The 25,000-nt window shown below is 46.8% G+C and overlaps 1 protein-coding gene across 1 annotated transcript in view; it reads left to right on the forward strand.

Moving 5' to 3' along the window:
• DMRT1 (doublesex and mab-3 related transcription factor 1) overlaps positions 1-25,000 on the forward strand; it is a 116,956-nt gene that overhangs the window by 90,178 nt on the left and 1,778 nt on the right.

Here is a 25,000-nt window from a genome sequence, read left to right on the forward strand (position 1 = left end):
CAACCCCCCCCCCCCCCCCAAAAAAGGTGGGTGTTTTTGGTAATAAAGCCAACTGGCTGCAGGAAGTCACTTTCCCAAAGAGTGTGACCCATAAATGGCAGAGCTGGGCTTCAGCGTCAGATCTGTCTTTCGAGCTCACATCCCCACCCCGCCACCACTCTCTTATTAGGCGGCTTGGCGGGATATGTAATGAAAGCCTGTCTCAGCTTGGGTTCTACTGAGAAGCAGAACTCAAGACAGGGGCTGCTGTGCTGTGGGGTGTTGGGTGGTAGTTCCAGGAAGGAAGAGTGAGGCAAGGAGGAAAGACCAGCGTAAAGTTGTGTTATGGGCAGGGTCACTGAGGAAAGCAACAGGCATTAGATCTGGAACCTTCTGAGGAGCTCCTAGAAACCTCTTCAAGTTGTCCAACTGAGGATAAAGCAGGGGAAGCATTTATCCATAGGCTCCCATCCCCCAGCGGCTGAGACCTGAAGCCCCTCACTCTGATTTGCACACATGTGCTGGGAGAAATGCGGTATCGATGGCATCAGAGAAGCCCTGGGACAGGAAGTAAGCGACCCACGGTCTGCTCTGGATGCAGGATGCTGTCGCAGAGATGGGAGTTCAAGCTCGCATGGAGGTGTTTTCCTGTAGGGTGTAAGTCAGACACCACAGGCATCTAGTGCTGTTTGTTTATTGGGAATTCATGTCAACTCACATATGACAGCGAATTTACCCAGCTCTGTTTTCCATGAAAGTAACACATAGCTGCCTAACACTTACGTCCTGGGTTTTGGGTAGTGTGAACTATTTTTATTTCCTTAAGCTCCACAAGTCATTGGGATGGTGGGATATACGGCCAGTTGCCAAGTGGACTTCCTTTCCGTCTGGGGACATCAGCCAGGGAAAGGGACTGGGAAGGCTGGTTGAAATTAGCATGTTGGAGATTTGCAGCTTCTGATTTACTGGTGAAGTAGCCCCGTCTAGAGGTGATTGAGGGAAGAAAGAAAAGACATCATGGGAAAGAAATTATTTTTACCTTTCTTAACCAAAATCTATGGATTTAAAGAAAGATTAAAAGTATGAGTGAGCCAGGTGCCTGGGTGGCTTAGTTGGTTGAGCATCTGACTCTTGATTTTGGCTCAGGTCACTATCCCAGGGTCACGGGATCGAGCCCCAAGTTGGGCTTCATGCTGACAGTGCAGAGCCTGCTTGAGATTCTCTCTGTCTCTCTTCCCCTCTGTTCTTCTCCCCAGCTCATGTGCTCTCTCTCTAAAATAAAATGAAAATAAAGAGTGACCCTTCAGAGAATGTGGTTGGTTAGGGGGATTAAACTGATTTATGGTCAAACAACTGTATTTTTCTTTGTAAACTTTTGAGGGGAGGGATGAGACACCATTGAATAGTGGAGCCTTGAGTTTGGTGTGTCCCAGAAGTAGGTTGTCGCTTAGTATCACGTGATCCTGGGCAGGTATCTTCCTCCTCCCTCTGAACTGTAGTTTTTATACCTGCAAGTTGGAGGCGAGAGTATGTATTCCGTTTTTTTAGTGTGGATCACATAAAGTAATATATGAAAAAGGATTGTGTATGGCACGTGATTAGTGTTCAAGAAGTTGTAGCTAATATTCTTGGTTTTCTGGGAATCCCATGATCTCCAGTGTAAGTTTCAGATTGAATTTATGCCTGACACAATTATTAGATTACAGTTGAAGGTGCTATAGGTAAGCCCAAATCCAGGAAAGAAATGAAGGCTTCCATCATCCTCTCCAACGTCTTCATACAGTAGGGACACACACGTCTAAGACTTTTTCTTATCTTTTTATTTTTTTTTAAATTTTATTAAATAAAATCTAGTGTCAAATTGGCTAATATATAGTATGTAAAGTGTGCTCTTGGCTTTGGGGATAGATTCCTGTGACTCATCACTTACATATAACACCCAGTGCTCATCCCAACAAGTGCCCTCCTCAGTGCCCATCACCCATTTCCCCCTCTCCCTCACCCTCCTCAACCCTCAGTTTGTTCTCTGTATTTAAGAGTCTCTTATGATTTGCCTCCCTCCCTCTCTGTTTGTAACTATTTTCCCCCTTCCCTTCACCCATGGTCTGTTAAGTTTCTCAAGATCCAGATATGAGTGAAAACATGTTATCTGTCTTTCTCTGACTGACTTATTCACTCAGCATAATACCTTCCAGTTCCATCCACGTTGCTGCAAATGGCAGGATTTCATTCTTTCTCATTGCCAAGTAGTATTCCATTGTATATATAAACCACGTCTTCTTTATCCATTCATCAGTTGTTGGACATTTAGTCTCTTTCCATAATTTGGCTATTGTTGAAAGTGCTGCTATGAACCTTGGGGTACATGTGCCCCTATGCATCAGCACTCCTGGATCCCTTGGGTAAATTCCCAGCATGCTATTGCTGGGTCATAGAGTAGTTCTATTTTTAGTTATTTGAGGACTTCACACTGTTTTCCAGAGGGGCTGCACCAGTTTACAGACCCACCAACAGTGTAGGAGGGTGCCCGTTTCTCCACATCCTCGCCTGCATCTATATTTTCCTGATTTGTTCATTTTAGCCATTCTGACCTGGTGTGAGGTGGTATCTCAGTGTGGCTTTCATTTGTATTTCCCTGATGATGAGTGACATTGAATATCATTTCATCTGTCTATTGGCCATCCGGATTTCTTCTTTGGAAAAGTGTCTATTCTTGTCTTCTGCCCCTTTCTTCAGTGGATTATTGTTTTTTTGGGTGTTGAGTTTGGTAAGGTCTTTAAAGATTTTAGGTACTAACCCTTTACCCAATATGTCATTTGCCAATATCTTTTCCCATTCCATAGGTTGCCTTTTAGTTTTGCTGATTGTTTCCTTTGCTGTGCAGAAGCTTTTTATCTTGATTAGGTCCCAGTAGTTCATTTTTGCTTTTAATTCCCTTGCCTTTGGAGATCTGTTGAGCAAGAAGTTGCTGTGGCTGAAGTCAAAGAGGCTGTTGCCTACTTTCTCCTCTAGGGTTTTGATGGCTTCCTGTCTCACATTCAGGTCTTTCATCCATTTTGAGTTTATTTTGGGGTATGGTATGAGAAAGTGGTCTAGTTTCATTCTTCTGCATGTTGCTGTCCATTTCTCCCAGCACCATCTGTTAAAGAGGCTTTTATCCAGTGGATACTCTTTCCTGCTTTCTCAAAGATTAGTTGGGCATACATTTTGGGGTCCAATTCTGGGTTCTCTATTCCATTCTGTTGGTCTGTGTGTCTGTTTTCATGCCAATACCATACTGTGTTGATGATCACAGCTTTGTAGCAGAGGCTAAAGTCTGGGATTGTGATGCCTCCCATTTTGGTTTTCTTCAATATTACTTTGGCTGTTCGGGGTCTTTTGTGATTCCATACAAGTGTTAGGATTGTTTGTTCTAGCTTTGAGGAGAGTGTCGGTGCAATTATGTTTGGTGTTGCATTGAATGTGTAGATTGCTTTGAATAGTATTGACATTTTAACAATATTTATTCTTCCTTTCCATGAGTATGGAATGATTTTCCATTTCTTTGTGTCTTCTTCAATTCCCTTCATAAGTTCTCTATAATTTTCAGCATACAGGGCGCCTGGGTGGCTCAGTCAGTTGGGCATCTGACTTCGGCTCAGGTCATGATCTCATGGTTCGTGGGTTCAAGCCCCACNTTTATTTCCTAGGTATTTTGTGGTTCTTGGTGCAATTGTAAATGGGATCAGTTTCTTGATTTTTCTTTCTGTTGCTTCATTATTAGTGTATAAAAATACAACCGATTTCTGTACATTGATTTTGTACCTGCAACTTTCCTGAATTCACGTATCAGTTCTAGCAGTCTTCTGGTGGAGTCTTTTCAGGTTTTCCATGTAGAGAGTATCATGTCGTAGGACTTTTTCTTATTTTCAGTAGCCTGCTACCCTCTAGCCCCCCTCCTTTGAGAAAAAACAATCTGATAAATAACATGGTAAAATAATATTGGCTTATGTCTTAGTCCTCCTGATTATTTGCATTTTAAAAGGACACCAGTGTTTATTCTGAAGAAATGGACCTTTAATAGTAGAACTTCAGATATTTTGATCTATGGGTAGCAAATATTTTGAGGACACAATCTCTTGTCCCCTGAATCTCAAATCACTTATTCCTAAGGAACCCCCTCTTTTGTGTGCATAGAGCTCATAAGCCTGATTTACACATCTGTGGTTTTGACTTCCTTTAAATTTGGCTTTATTCCAAACATTATATTTGTAACCATATTATAATATTACACATTTATAATAACAGGCTATGTGTTATAAGGTATTGATATTCTATAATATTTCAAACATAGACATCTTAGTATATTTTTATTCTTGTCCTTTGTTTGCTTTGCAAGGTGTATGAAGTTGTATTTTAGAGGGTTATTAAGTTAGCAAGATAATTTGGTAAATCTAGTTGCCTGAAGCACACATCACAAAATGACCACCTTAACCACAGGATTGTCCAGACCTCTGTTGCATAAAGACCTGCTGTATTACAACAAATTGGTGGTAATAATGAAATGCATTGCAAATTTTATCAGCAAATTAGACCTTCTGTAAAGTAGCATTTTCAAAAATCGAAATAGTTTAAAGTGAACAATTTAACTAGGCTCCAGTTAATTTTTTTTTTCATAATAGTTTGCAGTCAGGCTTTTCATACTTCCATCAAGATAAAACTTGCTGTGTACAGCTATTTTTTATGCTGTATTCACCTCAAAATTACCTATTTAAGTCAGAGATTTAAGAGAGCAGTTAAAAATAACTTTGGAAAACTGGTTTCTCAGAACATGCTTCTGAGTGAACGGTTAAAATAACTTTTTTCTTAAATGTTTTTAATGCTGATTTATCTTTGAGAGCGAGACAGAGCACAAGCGAGGGAGAGACACACACAGAATCCGAAGCAGGCTCCAGGCTCCAAGCTGTCAGCACAGAGCCTGACGCAGGGCTTGAACTTACGGACCCTGAGATGTTACCTGAGCCGAAGTCAGACAGCTCAACCAACTGAGCCACTCAAACACCCCTACCTTTGTTTTTTCTTAAATGAACCGAATACTGCTGTTTTTATTTTCTTTGTAATTCCTGATAGTTGTCTTTTTTTTTTAACTAGGCATACATTTTTTGTTGTTGTTGTTGTTGTTTTTAGTTTACTTGTAGCCAAGCAATCTCTACCCCCAGTGTGGGGCTTGAACTCACGACCCCAAGATCAAGAGTCACGCACTCTCCTTACTGACCCAGCCAGGCACCCTACACCCATATTTTTAAACCAGTAGTAATTGTGCTGTGCGAACTGTGTTTTGGTCTTTTCCCTCTATTTTATTATATTATATATTTTATTTTAATTTATTTTTAAGATTTTTTTAACATTTATGTATTTTTTTGAGAAACAGAGATAGAGCATGGGTGGGGGAGTGGCAGAGAGAGAGGGAGAACACAGAGCCTGAAGAGTCCTGAGCTGTCAGCACGGAGCCCAATGCAGGGCTCGAAACCACAAATCGTGAGATCATGACCTGAGCCAAAGTCAGGACGCTTACCTGACTGAGCCACCCAGGCAGCCCTCCCTCATTTATTTTAACAGTTGCCTCAAGAGCTAAGTTCTTAGTTTATGTCATTTTAGACTTTTTGCTGTGAAGTCACACAGACACTTGTTTCTGTAGAAATACTCAGTTTGCTTGGCTTTTTAATACAGTTGGGGTTGTAGCAACCGTTTCTTTGCTCACATCTACTTTTTTCAGATAACAGTTGGTCTTAGAGATCTTTCATTTGGTTTATTCTTTTTCACTGGCTCGTACTGTTGTACGGTTAGGATGGACTATAGTTTATTGGTTAATTGTACACATGTACACAAATGTACACAATTGGTTAATTGTACAAATGTGTGTATGTACAGCACAATACACGTGCTGGTATTGTTCTGGGGAGATGCTAGGAAGGGGCGTTCCGAAGAACGCCTGCATCTCCGACTGTAGTAAATGTCACCCCTTAACCGCACTCTGAGCTCTACCGGCTCACTAGCAGCACTGTATCAAAGCACCACTTCCCCAAACTTCTGCTGGCGTGATGCTATTGAACATCTATATTTTTGTCAATCTGGTGGCTGGAAAATGGAGTCTAGGGGTCGCTTTCATTTCAGTCAGAGCCAGAGCACCTCTTAAATGGCCCGGCAGGAAAGGAGGCACCCGTGTCTAGCATCTGGGCAGTGCCCTTGCCCAGAGACGAGCCGGTCTAACAGGACACAGTTCAAAATAAAGGAAGCAGGAGGCAATGCCATCTGTTTTCTGGCTGACATGGTGTGGGGACAGCTGTGTTTTCAGGGCGTTTAAGAAAGTGCTGTCCCTTTGTGGGAAAGGCTGGGGATGTGTCCTCTCTACACTAAGGGGTGTGGGGTGTGTGTCCAGGTCTGAGAGGTCATGAGGATACCAGCTGCAGTTCACATGAAAGAGCAACAATACTTGACCAAGAACTAGATTCATAGACTGAGCCCATCAAGATGGCGAAGAATCAGTAGTGTTAGGAAATTCCTTGTGAGAAATTTACTAATCTGGTTTACACCGAGTCATTGTAATAGGATCAGCGTTGGATTCTTTTTTCTTTAAATGTTTGTTTATTTTTTTATTTATTTCTAGGAGAGAGAGAGAGGCAGCGTGAGCAGGGGAGGGGCAGAGAGAGAGGGAGTCACAGACTGAAACAGGCTCCAGGCTCTGAGCTGGCAGTCAGCACAGAGCCCGACGCGGGGCTCGAACCCACGAACCGCGAGATCATGACCTAAGCGAAAGTCGGACGCTTAACCGACTAAGCCACCCAGGCGCCCCATGTTTGTTTATTTTTTAATGTTTATTTATTTTTGAGAGAGACAGAGTGTAAGTGGAGGAGGGGCAGAGAGAGAGAGAGGGAGACACAGAATCAGAAGCAGGCTTCCAGGCTCTGAGCTAGCTGTCAGCACAAAGCCCGATGCAGGGCTCGAACTCACAAACCGTGAGATCATGACCTGAGCCGAAGTCAGATGCTCATCCAGCTGAGCCACCCAGGCGCCCCACTTTTTATTTTTGACAAAGAGAGCTTGAGCAGGGGAGGGGCAGAGAGAGGAGGACAGGGGATCTGAAGCAGGCCCTGTGCTGACAGCAGCTAACCCGACACGGGGCTCGAACTCAGGAACTGCAAGGTCATGACCTGAGCCAAAGTTGGACGTGCAACCGACTGAGCCACCCAGGTGCCCCTGATCAGTGTTTGATTCTGAAGCAGAAGCTGTCACCTGTCACCTGAAGCCACTTTCTATAGCAGCATAGAGACTGAACCTCCCATTTAGTGGCTGAATCCCAGTGATTGGAAAGAGCTTTCTTACTAGTCAGCTATTGACAGAAAATATTAATGTTTCTATTAGGGAAGAAAAGGTCTTAATTTCTTGCTTCAGAACTAATTGCTTGATGTTAAACTTCCCAGCTCTGCTTTGTATTCAGTTAACTGACTTTGAGCAGGCACTTAACCCTTTAGAGCCTAAAAGAAACGGAGATTTAAGAAATCAGAACATAATGAGAATCAGAACGCAGGATTTTAGTTCTGGGTGAGAAGTTACAAGTCACTGAGTTCAAACCCTGAGCTTTAAAGATGTGGAAACTGAGGTCTTGAAGATGACTTGCCCAAGAGACAGGATAGTCTTTTTGGTTTTGTTTCTTAGTTTTTTAAATATTTATTTATTTTTGTGAGAGACAGAAACAGAGCATGGGGTGGGGAGGGGCAGAGAGAGAAGAAGGCACAGAATCCGAAGGAGGCTCCAGGCTCCGAGCTGTTAGCACAGAGCCCGGCATGGGGCTTAAACTCCTGAACCACAAGATCATGACCTGAGCCGAAGTTGGACACTTAACCGACGGAGCCATCCAGGTGCCCCAAGTGACAGCATAGTCGTAAAGATAATACTGCATGGATCCAGGAGTTAATTATCGTACTGTGAGCCATTTCCTGCCGCTCTGGTTGCAGATTTGAGCAGGACCCGGACTCTCTGTTAGTTTCATTGATTGATACGTTTTTCCCTTTTCCCGCTGGTGGCCCCGGTCAGGCGCCACGGCATTTGTGTTAGATGTATCAGGAGCCCTTGACACTGCTGACCGTGAGGTGCTGGAGCCCGCTGGGGTGAATTGGTTCATTATTCATGGTCTCCATCCCGACTTCATGAAAGGTCACACGAGGTGGAATTGGATAATTACTTATCTACCCTGGAAAGTCACCTATATGGATCTGCCCAGAAGTGGGCTGTCTGGGCCTCTCTGTGCCCAGGGTGCATGCCGGGAGCGTGAGGTCTGTCGGCTCGGTGCCCGCCTGCCTGCCTCTGCTTCCTCCGCGCGGCTCTCCTCGCTCTGTCAGATGTGAGCTTTGCTGAACCGTCTTCATTCTCTTAGCTCGGATGAGGGGAAAAGCAAAGTTTTGACAGGAAGGGTCTTTTGCCTCCCTTTCCTCTCCTCTCTCGGGACTCCTGTAACCTGGGAACAAAAGTTCCTAAGCTCTCTTAGGGGCCCCTGGGTGGCTCAGTCAGTTAAGCTTCCGACTTCAGCTCACGTCATGATTTCGCGGTTTGTGAGTTCGAGCCCCACGTCGGGCTCTGTGCTGACAGCTCAGAGCCTGGAATCTGCTTCAGATTCTGTGTCTCCCTCTCTCTCTGACCCTCCCCTGCTCACACTGTCTCTCTCTCTCAGAAATAAATAAAACATTAAAAAAAAAAAGTAAGCCCTCTTGGACACATCCAAGCTTGGTAGCGCTCAGATTCCCAGACCGTGTGATTCTACTTCTGACGTTCCTGCCAGGCGCTGGGGAGCCTGGGGAGTCCCCGCCAGCCCAGGATGGACCGTCCCCTCCCCTGTGCTCTGCTGCTTTGGGGCTCACGAGGCTCTGCGGCTGGAGGCTGCTCTTGAAGAGAATGCAGGCTTCTGCCCGGTGACTCTGACTTTATTTTGTTGAAATGCCCAGACTCTGACAGTCAGCGGCAAACAGATAAGTCGCCCCCAGTCCTTCCCTCTACTGAATCACATGATGGATTCCCCAAGTCCCTGTGGCTTGGAAAACATTTAAAAGATGTGACAATGGGGTTCCTTGGACAGCTGGTGATGCTTAGACTTCAAAGCTGTTTCTTTGAGCAAAACCCTGGCTTTCTGGAGGGGAACTCGGGCAGCAATTTTGTGAACGGGAGGAAGAGGAGAAGCTGGGTGCAGAGGGCTGGATGGGGGGATGGGCCGCAGGACATGGCAGGCGACGGCAGACCCACCGTTCTGCACTGTGGCCTTGTGGGCCGTCCGGTTCGAGGCCTCAGTACAAACTCTGGCTCTGACACTCCGCGCTTGTGTGACCTTGGATGTTAATCACCACCTCTGGGCCTCAGTTTGTAAAATCTGCCAAATGAGGTTATTAATACTCACCTACCCCCAAAGGTTTTTTTTGGGGGGGAAGATGGTAAGCAAAGTACAGCCTGGAACGCGATAGGGCTTCAATGAATGATAGCGATTATTATTAATAATTATGCCAATAAATAATGTGGGCTGAGGCTCATTTCACCAGCCCGCTTACCTAGGTCAGCACTTAGCTCCTGCCTGAGGCCGGGGGGTCCAGCCTTCCTAAGAATCCCTGCTTCACTTCCCAGTGTCCACTGTCTGCCCTCCATAAAGCTCTCCCTCCTCCAGTTTTGGGGGGTGGGGGCTAGTTTCCAGCATGGCCTGTGTTTTCTTTGATTTCCTTTTATCCTTCCGTTCTGCCTTTCTCTATCACTTTTTATTACTACAAAAAGAATACATGTTTATTAAAGCAAACCAAATCCTTTGGTATGTGATCGTTGATTTGGACACAGAAAGTTCTAAGTATGTTTACATAAATGGATGACCTTGGTTTAACATCATAAATTCTCCCCTCCCCTACCAAGCACGTGGTTAGCTAGCACTAATATTTTTTTTAATATTTTATTTATTTCTGAGTGAGAGACAGCGTGAGCAGAGCAGGGTCAGAGAGAGAGGGAGGCACAGAATCTGAAACAGGCTCCAGGCTCCGAGCTGTCAGCACAGAGCGCGACACGGGGCTTGAACCCATGAACTGTGAGATCATAACCTGAGCCAAAGTCAGACACTTAATCAACTGAGCCACCCAGGTGCCCCTAGTGCTAATATTGATGTTTTTGCCTTTGCTCCCAGTTTTACCTGGTTTAGTGTGAAAGCTAGCAGTCTTTCCTGACAAGCATAATGAAAAGTTCGTTTTATTCAGCGCTCTGACAAACACTTCATTAGGATTCTGGAGCCTCAGTGAAGCGCCAGAAAGCATGAAAGTTAACGTTAGCGGGCAAATAATTGTCCTGTAACTTTGATTCTTTAAATGCCAGTGGTTTTCTGGTCCACCCTAGGTCTGCATTCTAATTAAGCTCCAGCAAGGGAAGGTGATTATCAGCTGCAAAGTCTCTCACCAGTAGATGCTTTTTAATTAATTAATTAATTAATTTGGTGTGTGTGTGTGTGTGAGAGAGAGAGTTCAGGAATCTCAGGCAGGCTCCACACTGAGCTTGGAGCCCAGTGCAGGGCCTGATCCCATGATTCTGGTCACTACCTGAGCCAAAATCAAGAGTCTGAAGCTCAACCGATGGGGCCACCCAGGCGCCCCGGGGTAGATGCTTTGAGAGGCTGTGGCTGCAGTCGAGGATGCACACGCAGGCTGTGCGTGGACCAGGACCTCTCTGAGCAGGAGTGTGTCTTTGCTGTACATTATGAAAACTTGGCCTCATCAACGCAAACCTCAGGATGTACCCACTTAATAAGCGGCAGTCTGTGTACTGAGTGGTCCAGGCAACACTGTACAAATTTGCCCCCTCCCACCATGACTTCTCCGAAATGCCTGGAAGCCACCTCCTTGAAATGAACACATCCACAAAGACGGTCAAAGCGTGAAGCCTGCATTTACCTTGTGAATTAGTTTAATTGGGTGCTTTTCATCAAGAGCTCCAAGTGGTTACTTGCAAGAATAGAACTGTTTCTGGACTGGGCTGAGCGACAGGGGAAGGCGTAATTTGGCGGAGGGAAGACGAGGGACCACAGATTCCAAAGAACAAAAAAGTGCAAAGAGGTGAAGAAGACACAAAGGACCAGGCAAATATAGAACTGAAAAAACACCACCACCTTCCTCCCGATTTTGCTTCAGATGGTCCCTGGTGTACTGATTACCAGGAGCAAGCAGAGGGAAGAGACTTAATGTCGATCGAATACTCGGTGTATTTTATTTTTGATTGCCACAGCATTTTTAACATTATTGTTTTTGTTTTTTTAATTTTTTAAAATATTTACTTAATTTTGAGAGCGGGAGAGAGAGAGAGACCAAGCATGAGCTTGGGGCAGAGACAGAGAGGGAGACACAGATCCGAAGCAGGCTCCAGGCTCTGAGCTGTCAGCACAGAGCCCGACATGGAGCTCGAATTCTGGAAGTGGGAGCGCTGAGAGGTGAGCTCATGACCTGAGCCGACAAGCTGGACCCTTAACCGACTGAGCCACCCAGGTTCCCCTCTGGTTTTTCATTAATAGATGAGGAGGGCTCGAAGTTCAGAGCTGTGAGAATATTCCCATGGTCACATCACCAAGTAAGTGACCCAGCCGGAATCCAGTCCCAGGTGTGTGTGATTACAGGTGTCCCTGCTGTTTCCTTATGAGAAGAGAGACTTGTTTGACTTCAGGCTCTATTTCCTGTGGGCTACAGTCGTGCAGGGCACAGAGCAGATGCTTAGTAAATATTCTAAGGAGGAATAAGCAGTTTCCACCACACTGCCTTTTTTTATGCCCAAGAAGAGTTTTAGGGAGTTCTGGAGGAAGAGGAGGAAAGTCAAAGGGATTAGTATGAGTAATCTCGTTCCTACCACGCAGCTCCCGTCCAGGCCTCTTCCAACAACACGTTGGATGTGAAATAAAGCAAGTCCTGAAGTTTATGCTTTAAAGACGATGGTGTGATCAAAAGGCCAGGAGGCACATACAGTTGACAGCTTGTCAACTTAAAGAACGTTTCTGATTCCCAGCACACTTGCCAGATAACTGCGGAAAGCACTTCCACCTGTCACTCGGTCACTTGTGAGGAGCCAGTACCTTCTGAAATGAGCAGATTACTTAAGCTTGAAGGAGCTAAGGTTGCCGTTTGTTATTTGATTGCTCTTTGCTCTAAGCGGCGAGGGCCGCCACTAATGCAGAGTGCTGGCCTTTCACTCTTGTTTTCAAATTAAAGATTTAATTACAGTCTTCACTGAAGATGAACCAAGTGTGAAAATACCTGGTCCACTTGGAGTGGGGGATCGAGGAGGCGTGTGTGGGTTGGAGTCAGTCCCTGGGCGTTTAAACACTTTCAACAGTAGCATTGAGGGTGAAATCAATTATATTGTGACCAAATGCTGGCCTGCTGGCTAGTCAGTCGTTGAACTTCATATTCTTGTCATTTTTTTTTTTAAAGCTGAAAGGTCTGTTTCTTAGTGGTTATTGTGATAGACCACAGCCTTGAACATCCAGGACTTCAAAGGTTTGGAAAATACACATCTTTGAAATTTGTAGGGGCTCATTTTGCAGACTGGTCTGTGGCCGTTGTGTGTTAAGGTGTCAGGGGCACATGTGAAGAGTTTTGAGGCCGGAGTTCTCTGTACGTCTGTTGAATTAAGCCTGTTTATTGTGGTGTTCACATTCTCAGTCAGTCAGTCAGTAATAGAAAGCAGTCTTTCCAAAACCTATCTGTGGCGTCATATTACCTGCCTTTTTAAGGTAGTAGTTTTAATAAAATTCTTTCACTGGAGGGAAAAAAATGCCTACATACCTCTCAGTCTTGAAATTTCACTTGTTCTAATATTTCTGTTAACGTCCAGAGTAAAGTCAGGTCGTCCAAAGACTGAGGTATTTTTTTTCCCCCACACTTATTTAAGAGAGAGGGTGAGTGCGTGTGCGAGCAGGGAGGGGCAGAGGGAGAAAGAATCAAAAGCAGGTCCCGAGCTATCAGCACAGAGCCCGATGTGGGGTTCCATCTCACAAACTCATGAGATCATGATCTTTGCTGAGAGCAAGAGTCGAGTCGGACGTTTAGCCAACTGGCCCCTCCAGGCGCCCCAAGGACTGAGTTTAAGAGGAGATTCATGATGCCTCGTTAACTCTTGATCATTGAGAAATCAGCTGTTTCACATAAATGAATTTCCCAAGTAACTGATCGTTTCCCCTGCTGTCGCCAAAGTTTCCTGCCTCCCAGCCTCTGACAACAGGGAGGTTTGTAAGTGGATTCTCTGCTCGCTTGCCTTCAGCTGGCTGAACCTTTCTGGAGGATTCAGGTACATTGTCATGTGTCTGCCGGGCTCTGCTGGCCCCTCCTGCCTTCCTGGGTGTGGGACCGGCAGCCACGCCTCTCGGTCATTCCAGCCGCCACTCTACCATGGTTCGTGTGTGAGCTCACTCAGCGAGCTGCTCAGCGTGGGCTGGGTTCTAGGAACCGGACTCGCTGCCTTTGACCAGTGAGTCATAGCTCTCATTCATTCATCCACTACTCCTTGTTGACTGCTTCCCAGATACCAGGCTTTTTTTTTTTTTAATGTTTTATTTATTTCTAGGAGAGAGAGAGACAGCATGAGCAGGGGAGGGTCAGAGAGAGAGGGAGTCACAGACTGAAGCAGGCTCCAGGCTCTGAGCTGGCAGTCAGCACAGAGCCCAACGCAGGGCTTGAACCCACGAACCGCGAGATCATGACCTAAGCGAAAGTTGGACGCTTAAGCCACCCAGGCGCCCCCCAGATATCAGGCTTTTAACTGGTGGCCACCAAAGGGCCCCAAAGACAAATAGGACATTGACCCTGCCCTGTTCTGTGGAGAGAGTTGTTGGGTCAGTGATGGGAGGGGAAGGACTAGGAAGGTGGGAGTGAACGCCACAAGAAAGGCACAGACAAAACACCCTGGGGAGCTTGGGTCCGTGCTGGGGCCGAGAGCAGAACAAGTCTGGCACATGAGTCAAGTGCAGGGAAGACGTGGGCAACTCTGATGCCAGGCCAGCAGGTCTGGACTTTTCCAGATGCCACCAGGAGGAGGCAGAGGGGAGGAGATGCGCCTCAGGAAGCACAGTGGCCATTCTGGGGAAAGTCAAGGTGAGCGAGAACACGGAGCAGGACAGCCAGACGCTAGCAGGTTAGGACAGGTGAGGAGGGCGGGATCCAGTCTGGGGAGTGGAGGCACGAGGTAAAATGGGAAGGACAGATCTGGGAAGAGACCCGTGGGTTCACAGGGGCAGGACCTTGCCAGTCCCGGGAGGTGGGAGGGAGGTGAGGGAGAAGTTCCCTAAGCTAATCCTGAGGCTGGGAGCCTGAGCGGGTGAGGCAGGCGTGCTCTGAGCCCAAGAGGAGAGGGTTGGGTTTGCTCTGTGGGGGAAGACGGCAGGTTTAATTTTAAACACGGTGAACTTACAGGTGGGAAGCAGCTGAGGGAAGACTGGAGCAGCCACAGGCTATGGGGATCAGCGGGTCACGGGGGCCTGGAGAAAACCTGTCAATAAAACTACTGTGAGTTTGCTGGGCATAACCCAGCAAGCAGGCGGTGAGGCCTACTCTTCAGGTATCTGGTGGTAGTGAGATGGAGACCCGACAGTAAGTCAGGGTAGAGAAGGGCAGGGAGAAATTGAGGAAAGGTTAGTAGAAAAGACCAAATACCTGGCTGTAATTTAAAGAGACAAAACAAAATAATAAGTGTTAGCAAAGGGGTGGAGAAGTCGGAACCCTGTGCATTGCTGATGGGAATGTAAAATGGTATATAGCTGCTCTGAAAAGCCATAGTAACGCTTCCTCAGATCATTAAAAGTGGAATTACTGTATAACTTGAGAGAGAAAGGGAAAGCATGAGCAGGGGAGGGGCAGAGAGAGAGACACACAGAATCCGAAGCAGGCTCCAGGCTCTGAGCTGTCAGCACAGAGCCCGACGCAGAGCTCAAACCCACCAACCGTGAGATCATGACCTGAGCTGAAGTTAGATGCTTAACCGACTGAGCCCCCCAGGTGCCCCTAAAAAACGGGATTACCATATAATCCAGCAATCACACTTCTGGGTATGTTCCCCCAAAGAACTGCACACAAGCAGTTTGTTTGAACAGCAATGATCACATAGCCTTTTTCGCACCAGCCAAAGGCTGACACAGCCCACATGGCCGTCGATAATTGAGAAGGTAAACACGGTGTGGTATCTACGTACAGTGGAATATTATTCGGCCTTCAGAGGGACAGCAGTTCTGCCACACGCTACAACATGGATGAACCCTGAGAACATTCTGCTAACTGAAGTAAGCCAGCCACACGCGACAGACACCGTGGGACCCACTTCTGTGAGGTTCCAGAGTCGTCCAGACACAGAAAGCAGAAGGGTGCTTACTGGGCACTGAGGGAGGAGGAAATGGACGCTTCTCATTTAGCAGATGTGGACTTTCTGTTTGCACACGTGGAGACGTTCTGGAGATGCTGAATGTGGCACAGTGTGTGTGGACACCATACCCCTCAGCTGTACGCTTAAAGGTGGTTAAAACAGTATGTTTGATGTGATGTGTTTCACCACAATAAAAAAAAAGAAAAGAAAAGAAAAACAGAAAACAAGTCCTGAAAGGGAAACCCAGTCTGTTGACCAGAGGAAGGAAGAGCTGATAAAAATCTGTCCCCAGCTTTGGTAAATACGTGCGGGTATCCGTTTCCTTCAGTTCGAAGCGGGGCTGGGCTGACGGGCGCCCGCAGCCCCCTATGTGGGAGCTTCTCGTCCAGGGAGGCCCCGGGCAGACCTTCTGAGGCACCCCCCAAACCAAGGCCGCGGCTCACCTTGGCTTCAAGATGCAGTTGAGGAGAAAAGGAAGACCTTTCCTTGAAGGCCAACTAAAACACTTGTCCACACGTGAGCTCTTCTCTCTCAAAACAGTTACAGAATATCACAAACGCCTGGAGGGAAGAAGGCGCAATCACAGCCCCTGAACTCCTCAGATCACCCGCAGAGCCACCTCACCCAGAGGGATGTCCTTTCCTGGGGGACTAATTGAAGAGAGCCCTTGACCTAAAAATGATTTCAGAAATACATATATTGAATTTTTTTTTTTTTTTTTTTTTTAGCTTTTGGAGTTTTGGGCAAAGCGTAGAAATTCTCTTTTGGAGAAACCATACACTCTGTGCTCTTATTTTCTTGTTTCTGTTCACCCTTAACGTGAACCATTCCAAAGTTGTGTATTCTCGCTCCTGTAACCTGAACTTCCCTCAACTCTCCATGATGGTGGTATGGTATTTAGGCAGTCAGATCGCTCTTGTGGCTGTGAGTTAGGCGTGTATACTCCTGTCTGGAAATACCTAGAATTTTCTATCCTGATTGATTTCAACTGGCATATGTTTTATTTGGATGTGTCTGCTTCCTTATTCTGTACAAGAGAAGAATATTAATCATTACTAGTCTTAGATTTCCTGTAACTAGAAAGGAGAGCCAACAAGCTGGCATAGAATGATCGCCAGTGCTGATGAGGTTTGCATTTGCTTTTGAAAGAAGATGGGAGTCCCCTGGTAAAAAAGATAAAATAATTTACCCGACACAGTTTTCTACCCTGGTCCCTGGCATTTCATTTGGGGCACAATACTTACTTTTAGTTTATTTTTAACTAATGTATTTATTTTGAGAGAGAGCACGCAAGTGGAGGAAGAACAGAGAGAGTGGGAGAGAATCCCACACAGGCTCTGTGCTGTCAGTGCAGAGCCTGATGTGGGGCTCACACTCAAAAACTGTGAGATCATGACCTGAGCCGAAACCAAGAGTTGGACGCTTTAACTGAGTGAGCCCCCCAGGCGCCCCCACAATATTTACTTTTATTTTTATTTTTTTAACGTTTTGTTTTATTTTTTGAGAGACCGAGAGAGACAGAGCACAATCAGGGGAGAGGCAGAAAGAGAGGGAGACAACAGAATCCAGAGCAGGCTCCAGGCTCTGACAGGCTTGGACCCATGAACATGAGATCATGGCCTGAGCCGAAGGCATATGCTCAACCGGCTGAACCACCCAGGTGCCCCAGTATTTATTTTTAAATCACAAGCTGCAAATTTTATACAAGTTCTATTGGAGAAATGGCTCACGAACTTTGAATGGCAAAAAGTCGCAAAATGTTTCTAAACAAAAAACTTCCTTAACCGTGCAGCTAGAACTACACATCTTAAAATATTTTGTTAAACAACATGTTTTAGGGAAGATGAAGCAATCCCGAAGTGAAAGGCAGACCACAGGCTGGTGGGTTAGCCAGCACCCACGCTCCTTTCAGGCTGTAGTTTTGAAGGCAGTGTTCACTGTCCCTTGTGACCAGCCCTCCGGGAGGTGGTGTGGACTGCAAACTTTGACCCTTCTTCTTAGTCTCAACAAAATGTCCATCAAGGTTGACGTCCCCGTCATATATATCACCCTTTAGGGTCGAAGCATCTGTGATCCTTGCTTCCTCTCAATGTGAAGAAAACCATAAGGCTCCTTGAAATGTGTGTCTTGTTGCGAAATATCTGGACAGAGCTAACTAGTTTTTGGCATGGCAGAGGCCACCCGCAGCTGCTCTGACTGTGATTTCTTCTGCCTCTGAGCAAACAGCTTTCCCAGGATCGCCTGGAAAGTCTCCTGAGAGATGACTTTTGAGCATCTTGTTTGCCTGGTCTGCTTCAGTTTCTGAGATGATGTCTCATCCGTATTTACGCTATGTTTGCAAATGCATTTGCGTGTGGGACCAGTCAGTGTGGCTCCGTTCTTGGACGTGAGCCTTGTTTGCATTGCAGAGGCCCCCAGGCCCATGGTCCCCAGGCTCAGTGAGAGCCGGGCTCTTTCTCCTTGGCCCGGGCTCAGATCCTGGTCCCGGGGTGTGCTTGGTGTGGCGTTTCTCTGCCTCAGTACCCAGACTTTGCACAGTCTGTGCAGTAAAGACAGACGGCGTTCGCTAAAACGCTTGCAGTGGGTGGCCCTCAAGGCTGGCTGTAGGCTTCAGACTCTTGCCAGTGTGTGAGTTTGCCCCGTTCTGTGGTTACAGCATGTCTTGCGAAGGCCGAATTCCTCCGTCCCCCCAACACGTTCCTCCATTATTAAACACCCACTGTGTGTACTGCCCTGTGCCAGTGTATGGCAGATGTTTTCCCCTTCATTTCCCCATATCAGATGTTTGTCCTTTACCCCGTAGACTTACTCCCTGTTTCTGCCATGAGGCTGTGACGGCTCCAGCCGGTTCGGCCGTGGCTGCTGGCCAGGTGGCCTGGCCTCAGGAACTCCTGTGTGAAACCCCTGTGCTGTGCACGATGCTGTGAAAAGCACAGACTCACAGGCTCGGGGTTCAGCCTGAGATTCCTCATGACTGTCCGTGTCTTGGTGTGCACAGAAGGATGAGCGAAGAAGAAGGTCGGAAGGAAAACTTGTCTGAGAACATTCAGAGATGTTTGGGCTGTGTCGTCACCAAGTCCCCTCCCTTTTTTTTTCCTTTCTCAACCTGGGTTAATCCAGATCTTACTCATTTCTTGGTTCTGTGGTAGGCAGTGGGGCATACAGAGTCACTGGCTTCTTCCCTGCGGAAGTTGGCAGACTCCTGAAGGCAGTGGGGAGGGTGTTCCGGCGGCGGGGGGCTCATCGTGACTGGTGGGTGTGTACAGTCTGCAGGTTTGCTAACTGCTTCATCAGATACCGTCTCCTCCGTCCACAGGGCAGTTTCGTGAGATGCATGATTATTCTCCTTTAACAGTTAAAGAAACCGAGACTCGGCTGTTTCCAGGGTGCTGGTGTCTGAGCTCAGAGCTCCCAGTCAGTCGTGGCACTGACCCTCGGAGGCTGCTGGGGGCAGCGGGGAGGGGGAGGGAGGCCAGGCGGTGGTGCTGGGGACAGAGCTGAGACAGTGCTGATGTGCTCCTGCCCTAGCCAGGCCCAACCCCGGGGTCACCGATGGGTGAAGCTTTGCGGGACTTGAATGGGGGCTTTTCAGCTTCATCAGGCTTTACAAGGCTCCACCGCTTTGTATAGAACCATCTACTGTGTTCCCATTTTACAGACAAGGAAACTGAGGCACAGAGAGGGCACGGAACTGAGCACAGCCCGCATACGCAACCGGGGCTCTGCCCTGTTGCATTCTGCCTCGGGGTCAGCTTCTGCTACCCCAGGGAGCGCCTTTCTCAGGGCTCCAGGGACCCAGCGATTGTAGATTGGGAACCGGTGAGATCCCTGCTTCTTTTGGATCATTGATGTCTCTGCCCAGGACTTCCCAGAGTTCCCACCTTTCAGAGAAACTTGGGCTCCAGCACGAGAGATGCTTCCTGCTTCCAGATACTGCTGTCTTTAAAGGATGGTTTGCTTGAGCGCTGGCTGAGGACGCTGTGTTTTGTATGGTTTATAAAGCATGTCCACAGACGTTCTGCTATTTGATTTTGATTTGACACCAGCCATCCTCTCATCCCCGCCCCCAAAGAGGAAAAAAGCAGGGCTGATGTCACAGGAGACCTGTTGTCACATGAGGAATAGGGTGGCTGTGACACGTGTATTCCTCTTTCCAGACGCTCTCAAGAAGGCACGTGTGTATGTGGCCCAGAATGAATAGACCTTGTCCTGAGTCCTCATTGAATTCCTGTACCTTCAAAGGCAACAGTCTCCTAACCTTCATTAAGACGGAGACTTGCAGACAAATAAAATAAGGAAACTAATTACTGTTACTCAGTAATTATCACAGTGACCTGTTAACAGTCTCATTTCACAGATGGGGAAACCAAGGCCCAGGATGCTTACGTCTGCCCACCGGGCAGTCTAGGGGGTTTCTTCAAAGCCTGCTTCATGTTTAGTTCACCGAAGGGCAGAGTAGAACAGAGTCTCAGCCAGGGTGAGGCTTTATCTCAGGATGTGGTCCCCTAAAAGAAGTCAGAGCCACACAGTAGTTCGGTTTTGAGACATACATAGCGTATTTTGGTTAAAACGCCGGGAATTTGGATGTTTGGACTGTGTGTATCACCAAATGCTGCCTCTCTTGGGTGGGCCAGTCCTGATGCAATACCCCTCACATGCACCTTGCTCATGTCGGAAAGAGTTCAGGAGTGGAGCGAGTCGGTGAGAGGAGTCTCCACAGCCCGGGACAGTTCGGGGTCAGGGAGCCACCAGCAGATGAGCAGTGCTGATGGGCGGGAAGTTTGTGGGTAGAGGCAGAGGCGGGACAGTGAGGTCCTCGGAGGTGCTGAGCCCCTCAGGGCTGCTGTCGCGGGCACACCGCTTACTCATGGGCTGGCTTTGACACCCCAGTTGGTTTTGTGACGCCAGGAAAGAAACCACGAGGTAGTTCAGGAGTATCTGCCTTGCCGAGGAGGGTGTCTGGCCCCAAGGGATTCTGCCCTGGGTCCTGGGGGTGGAAGGAGGCTGAATGGGGTCCTTCCTCTCTATTTCTTTTTTGTGCACTCCTTTAAAACATCAAAAAAGGATTCTTCCCTCTGTGTTGGACTCTGTAGGGGGTAAGGGGGAAGGTTTGGTGTATTCTCTCGCTGATTTTGTGCAGCAGTAGGAGAGCCAGCTGGTCCACAGCCAACACCCAGGCCAGGCTGGGACTCTGGGCCCTCATTCCCCCCCCCCCCCCCGCCCGCCCNTTTGAGAATGAAGACGTTCTGGCGTTATTTTGTGAGTTGCGTATCCCTGTTACGCAAGAGATTTAGAGGGAGGGAGGCAGCGTTAATATTGCATAATGGGTACTTTCTCTTACACGTTCACTTAGTTTTTAGAAATGGCCGTTCCCAGGGCTTAAAAAGGTCGTGAGGGTTCTGTCAAGAAAGAAGCAGTGACCTGTGCCTGCTTCCAACCACAGGAACCTCCCCCTTGCCGTGGCTTAGCCACTTCTCTCCACAACACGCCGAGCACAGAGCTGGCCCCCTCTCGACATTGGCGTTTTAGAACTGCTGGTGAAGATGTGTTTTCAAGGAAGTCGTAATCCTCAACAGCTCTGTGTCACTACCCTTTAATTACACTTAGGTTGGGGGGAAAAATACACATTTAATTGTCCCCAAAATTTTATATGTGTGTGTACACACATACACACACACACACACACACACACACACTTAGTAAATACATAGTAAATGCGCGAGATTAATAAAGGGCTATTTTTTCTCAGCTTGTGGTTTCTAATTACATCAGTTACAGCTCTGCCCTCCCCTAACTGGAGTGCAGGCATGAACTGGAAAAGAATGAGCTAATCCGTGATAGATCGGGTTGAATAAAGATCTCCATTCATATCTCTACCTTTTATCCCTTGTGCCGAGTGCCAAGAATTAATGCTGTTTGAAAGTACAGACTGAACCTGCCAAGCTTCGGACTGGCCCAGATAATCCTAATTATTTTAAACGTTAGTGAGAAGGGGCAGCAGTTTCACAGCGGAAAAGAGTTCCATTGTGAAACATTAAATATCTGCTAAGTGGTATTGATTGGACGGGATTTTATTTCCAAACACTACGGTTTATCGCGAAGCGGAAGAATCTGTTGTTTGAGAAATTTTCATTAGCTTTTCCATCAGACTCCGAGGCCAGCACTTTTGTTTTCTCCGTGTCCACTTGGAGGTGAAGACTTGCTAACAATTGAAGAATGCCGCTTGCATTCTTATTTTTAAGTGGTTTCTGAGTGGGCGTTGAATAGTATTTCACGTAGAGAGGAAGAAAATTTTTCTCAAGCATGAATATCCTGTTTTCTCACACCATTGGAGGAGAATTATTCATTCCAGCCCACTGACTTCCAACAGATCATTCAAGTTAAAAGTCAGAGGTCTTTGCAATGTCGAAAGATTTAGCAGTTAGAGTGGTTTTTGTTTTGCTTTTTAGGGAGGTGGGTTTGGGGGCGGCGGTAAGATGATGGTTAGACGGCATCACTTCCGTCATCTTAAATTTTTCCACCACTCCCCTCCCCCAGCACCGGGAAGCGTGATTATGTGTAAGGGTTTTTGTTTGTTTTTAAATAATAGTCCAAGAAAGCCCTTCCTCTAGCTTCTGTAGACAAATAGGCTACTTGAGAGAAAACAGATACTGGGCTTGCTGGTTCAATCAAGGGTCAGCCCCGGGCGTTTACCCACCTTTCATTGGAAGCGGAGAAAAGATCAGATGGGCAAGTTTCCTTCTGTGTTCCCTTTTCTTACTTTTTAGGCTCTACCTCGGTCTCCAGAAGTCACTTCTTCCATTTCTGTAAATGCCGCGGGGCTGCCCGGGATCGAGGGGTAGCGTAATTCTGAATTGTTTATCGCTCCTGAAAGCTTCCTGCCCACCCCCCACCCCCGCCCAGCTCAGCTGTCCCCATCCCCCCACCCCCACTCCCAGCCTGGAGCAAAGCACTAACATCTTCAGTGATGCAAATAGTCGTGTGTTGAGCATCTCTGGGCCAATTATTCTTTCTTTCTTTGGGCTTATTCCCCAGAGTGGAATTACCAGGTCAGAGGGGATGAACAGTTTTACGGTTCTCATTACATGTCACTAGATTGCTGTCCAGAAAGACGGAACCAATTTCTAGTGCTACCAGCGCTGTACCTTTTCTCACAGCGCCACTGACACAGGGCATTAGCATTTTTACAAAATAATTAAGAGGAACCTTTTGAGCTGAAATTAGCCTCGTGTCAGGCTCATTAAAATCAACTTAAAAAGCAGAGAGGATAATTCTGACTTTGGAATTTTTAATTGGTGTAAAATGATTTACAGTGACCAATTATGACTCTTCCCCCAACAAAGTTTAATGAAGCTGCATTAAAACGGAGAAGGGTACCTTTAAGGACGGTAGTAAAACAGATTTCGGACATTAGTCTCCAGGATAAGCGCTTCCGAAATCTTTCCTGCACTTGGACTGTTAGGAGGGGCCGCACAAAATGAGCTCAACACACACTGTCCCAGTATTCAAAGACAATGCCAAGCCTTGAACAACAGTAAAAGTAACACGGATTGAAATTTTGAGCGGAGAGCCACTGGAAAATGCTGGCACTTTCCAAAACAGCTTGAGTTCATGTATTTGCATCCTTCCGGGATTGCAGTCACGGATTAGGGGTGCACAGAGCCTCCCCGGTCCAGGCAGGTGACAAGGTGACACCGTGTGGATCTCTGTAGTCCGAGTCCCAGGAATACTTTCCGAGAAAACACGCACAAGGCAGCTGAGGGCCAAAGGGAGCGGTCCCCACATTTCCGCCTTTTGCAGAATTCCTGCCCTTCCCTTTTCTGGTCGCAGATCAGTTAAATGGGGGTAAGAGGTGCTTGGCCGGGGTGGAGGGGCATCTCCTGGGTCAGCTACTGACTGAAGGCAGAAGGCAGGCCCAGGGCTCAGAACGTGGCAGGGAGCACTCGCTCCCTCCTTTCTGGCCCCTGCATTAGTCTGACAAGGGTCAGTTCTTTTGCCTCCTTAAACTCACCAGGAGATTAGGAAGACACACCCCCCAACCCCAGCCAGGGACTGACTGTGGCACCCAAGGAGGGGGGGGAGCCAAGCTTGTGGTGGGGCTGACCACTGTCACACAGGGTCCCCTCCATCAACCAGCGGGACTAATTCTTTCAGTGACTGGTTTGAGGATTAAATATTTCATTAAAGCGTGTGGAATACAAGAAGTGGGCAGTAAACATTCACTTCACTCTCGCTTCCAGACAGAGAAGCTTGTGTCACTGGTTTGAGGTGGGATGGGCGCGGTGGGCAGCCAGCTCCTGCGCTCTCCCTGGCTGCTGCTTAGTCCTGCTCTCCAGACCTTTGTGTAGCTCCAAGAGGTCAGAGCAAAGTCCAACCGCCTTGGGAAAAACATTTCTTTGTATATACAGCATGGTGTGTATGTAGCACAACTCATAAATCATCTTGGATTTGCAGGGATTTTTAAATCCAGGTAACAATTCAAATGTAGTCTTATAAGCTGCAATAAAGTGAAGGTTTCAGGTTTTTTTTTTTAGGTTCCCAGGTGTTTGGGTTGGCATTACTTATTTCTGTACGCGTGTGTTTATTTTGTTGGTGTCTGTAAAGTACTGTTTAACAGCGCTCGACTTTAAAAAACAAAAAAGGCTTATCCACTATTACCCTTGCTTTTAATTTAAGTCACTAAGCAAATACTATCAGCATCAAAGGTAATTGTTTGTCAGGAAATTGCCTAAATTGTTTTTCAGGTTTATTCACTAAGTTTCCAGATCATGCCTTTCCTTACTGGAGGCATTTGAGGCAGCCCTACAAAACTCTCCGCCCTTCTGTCTGTCCATCCGTATGTTATGTTAGAAGAAAGGAGCCTCTGAAATAATTTGGTACCGCAGAGTGGTTTTAAAGGTCGCTTCTTAAATCCCAGCTCTGTTCTTTCAGTTCTGTGTGGATCCACAGCCGCAGCAAACCTTTTCCAAACCCATAACAAGCGTAAATAGTGTTCTCTTGTAAAAAGGTCTCTTTTCAGCGTGGTAATATACCTTATTAAATCCCAAACATAATAAGTATTGATGGCAAACAAATCAGGACCCGGTACAGCTTCTACGATGATTTAGTTCCCTACAAATGACTTCAGCACTCAGTTCCCAGTGCATTTTGCTAATTACATCATAGATTTCCCTATTGATGAACACAAGCTGAATTAACACAGGAGCACTAATGTACCCTTTCACCATTATTGTTGTACAAGAAGCCGTGGCAGATGCTGGCAGTTAGTTACACAAACATTAGTATTAACGATTGGCCATTTGGAATTGGTGACAAACTACTGCCCGGCAGAATCCTGAGGCTGAAACCAATCAGGAAGTTAATGAGGAGAGAAATTACCACTGCAGCTTCCCCTTAATTACATTCACACTAGGCAGGAAGGGAGTTCTGGGGGTGGATCTGAACTCGGCTAAGGTTAAGAAGGTCAGAGACCCTTTTGCTTAAATTTTGTATCTACCGTGCCTTGTGAGGTTGCAAAAATTGTTCAGCACATTTAGCATCTTTCATATTTAATGTCAGTTTCCTAGTAGAGTTTTATGTTCACAGATTTGAGTTTAAAATCTCTACCTGGCTTCTATTTTAGTGAAGGTATATT

The sequence above is a fragment of the Crocuta crocuta genome, unplaced genomic scaffold (assembly GCF_008692635.1).
Source record: "Crocuta crocuta isolate KB4526 unplaced genomic scaffold, BGI_CrCroc_1.0 scaffold41, whole genome shotgun sequence".
In the NCBI taxonomy this organism is placed as follows: domain Eukaryota; kingdom Metazoa; phylum Chordata; class Mammalia; order Carnivora; family Hyaenidae; genus Crocuta; species Crocuta crocuta.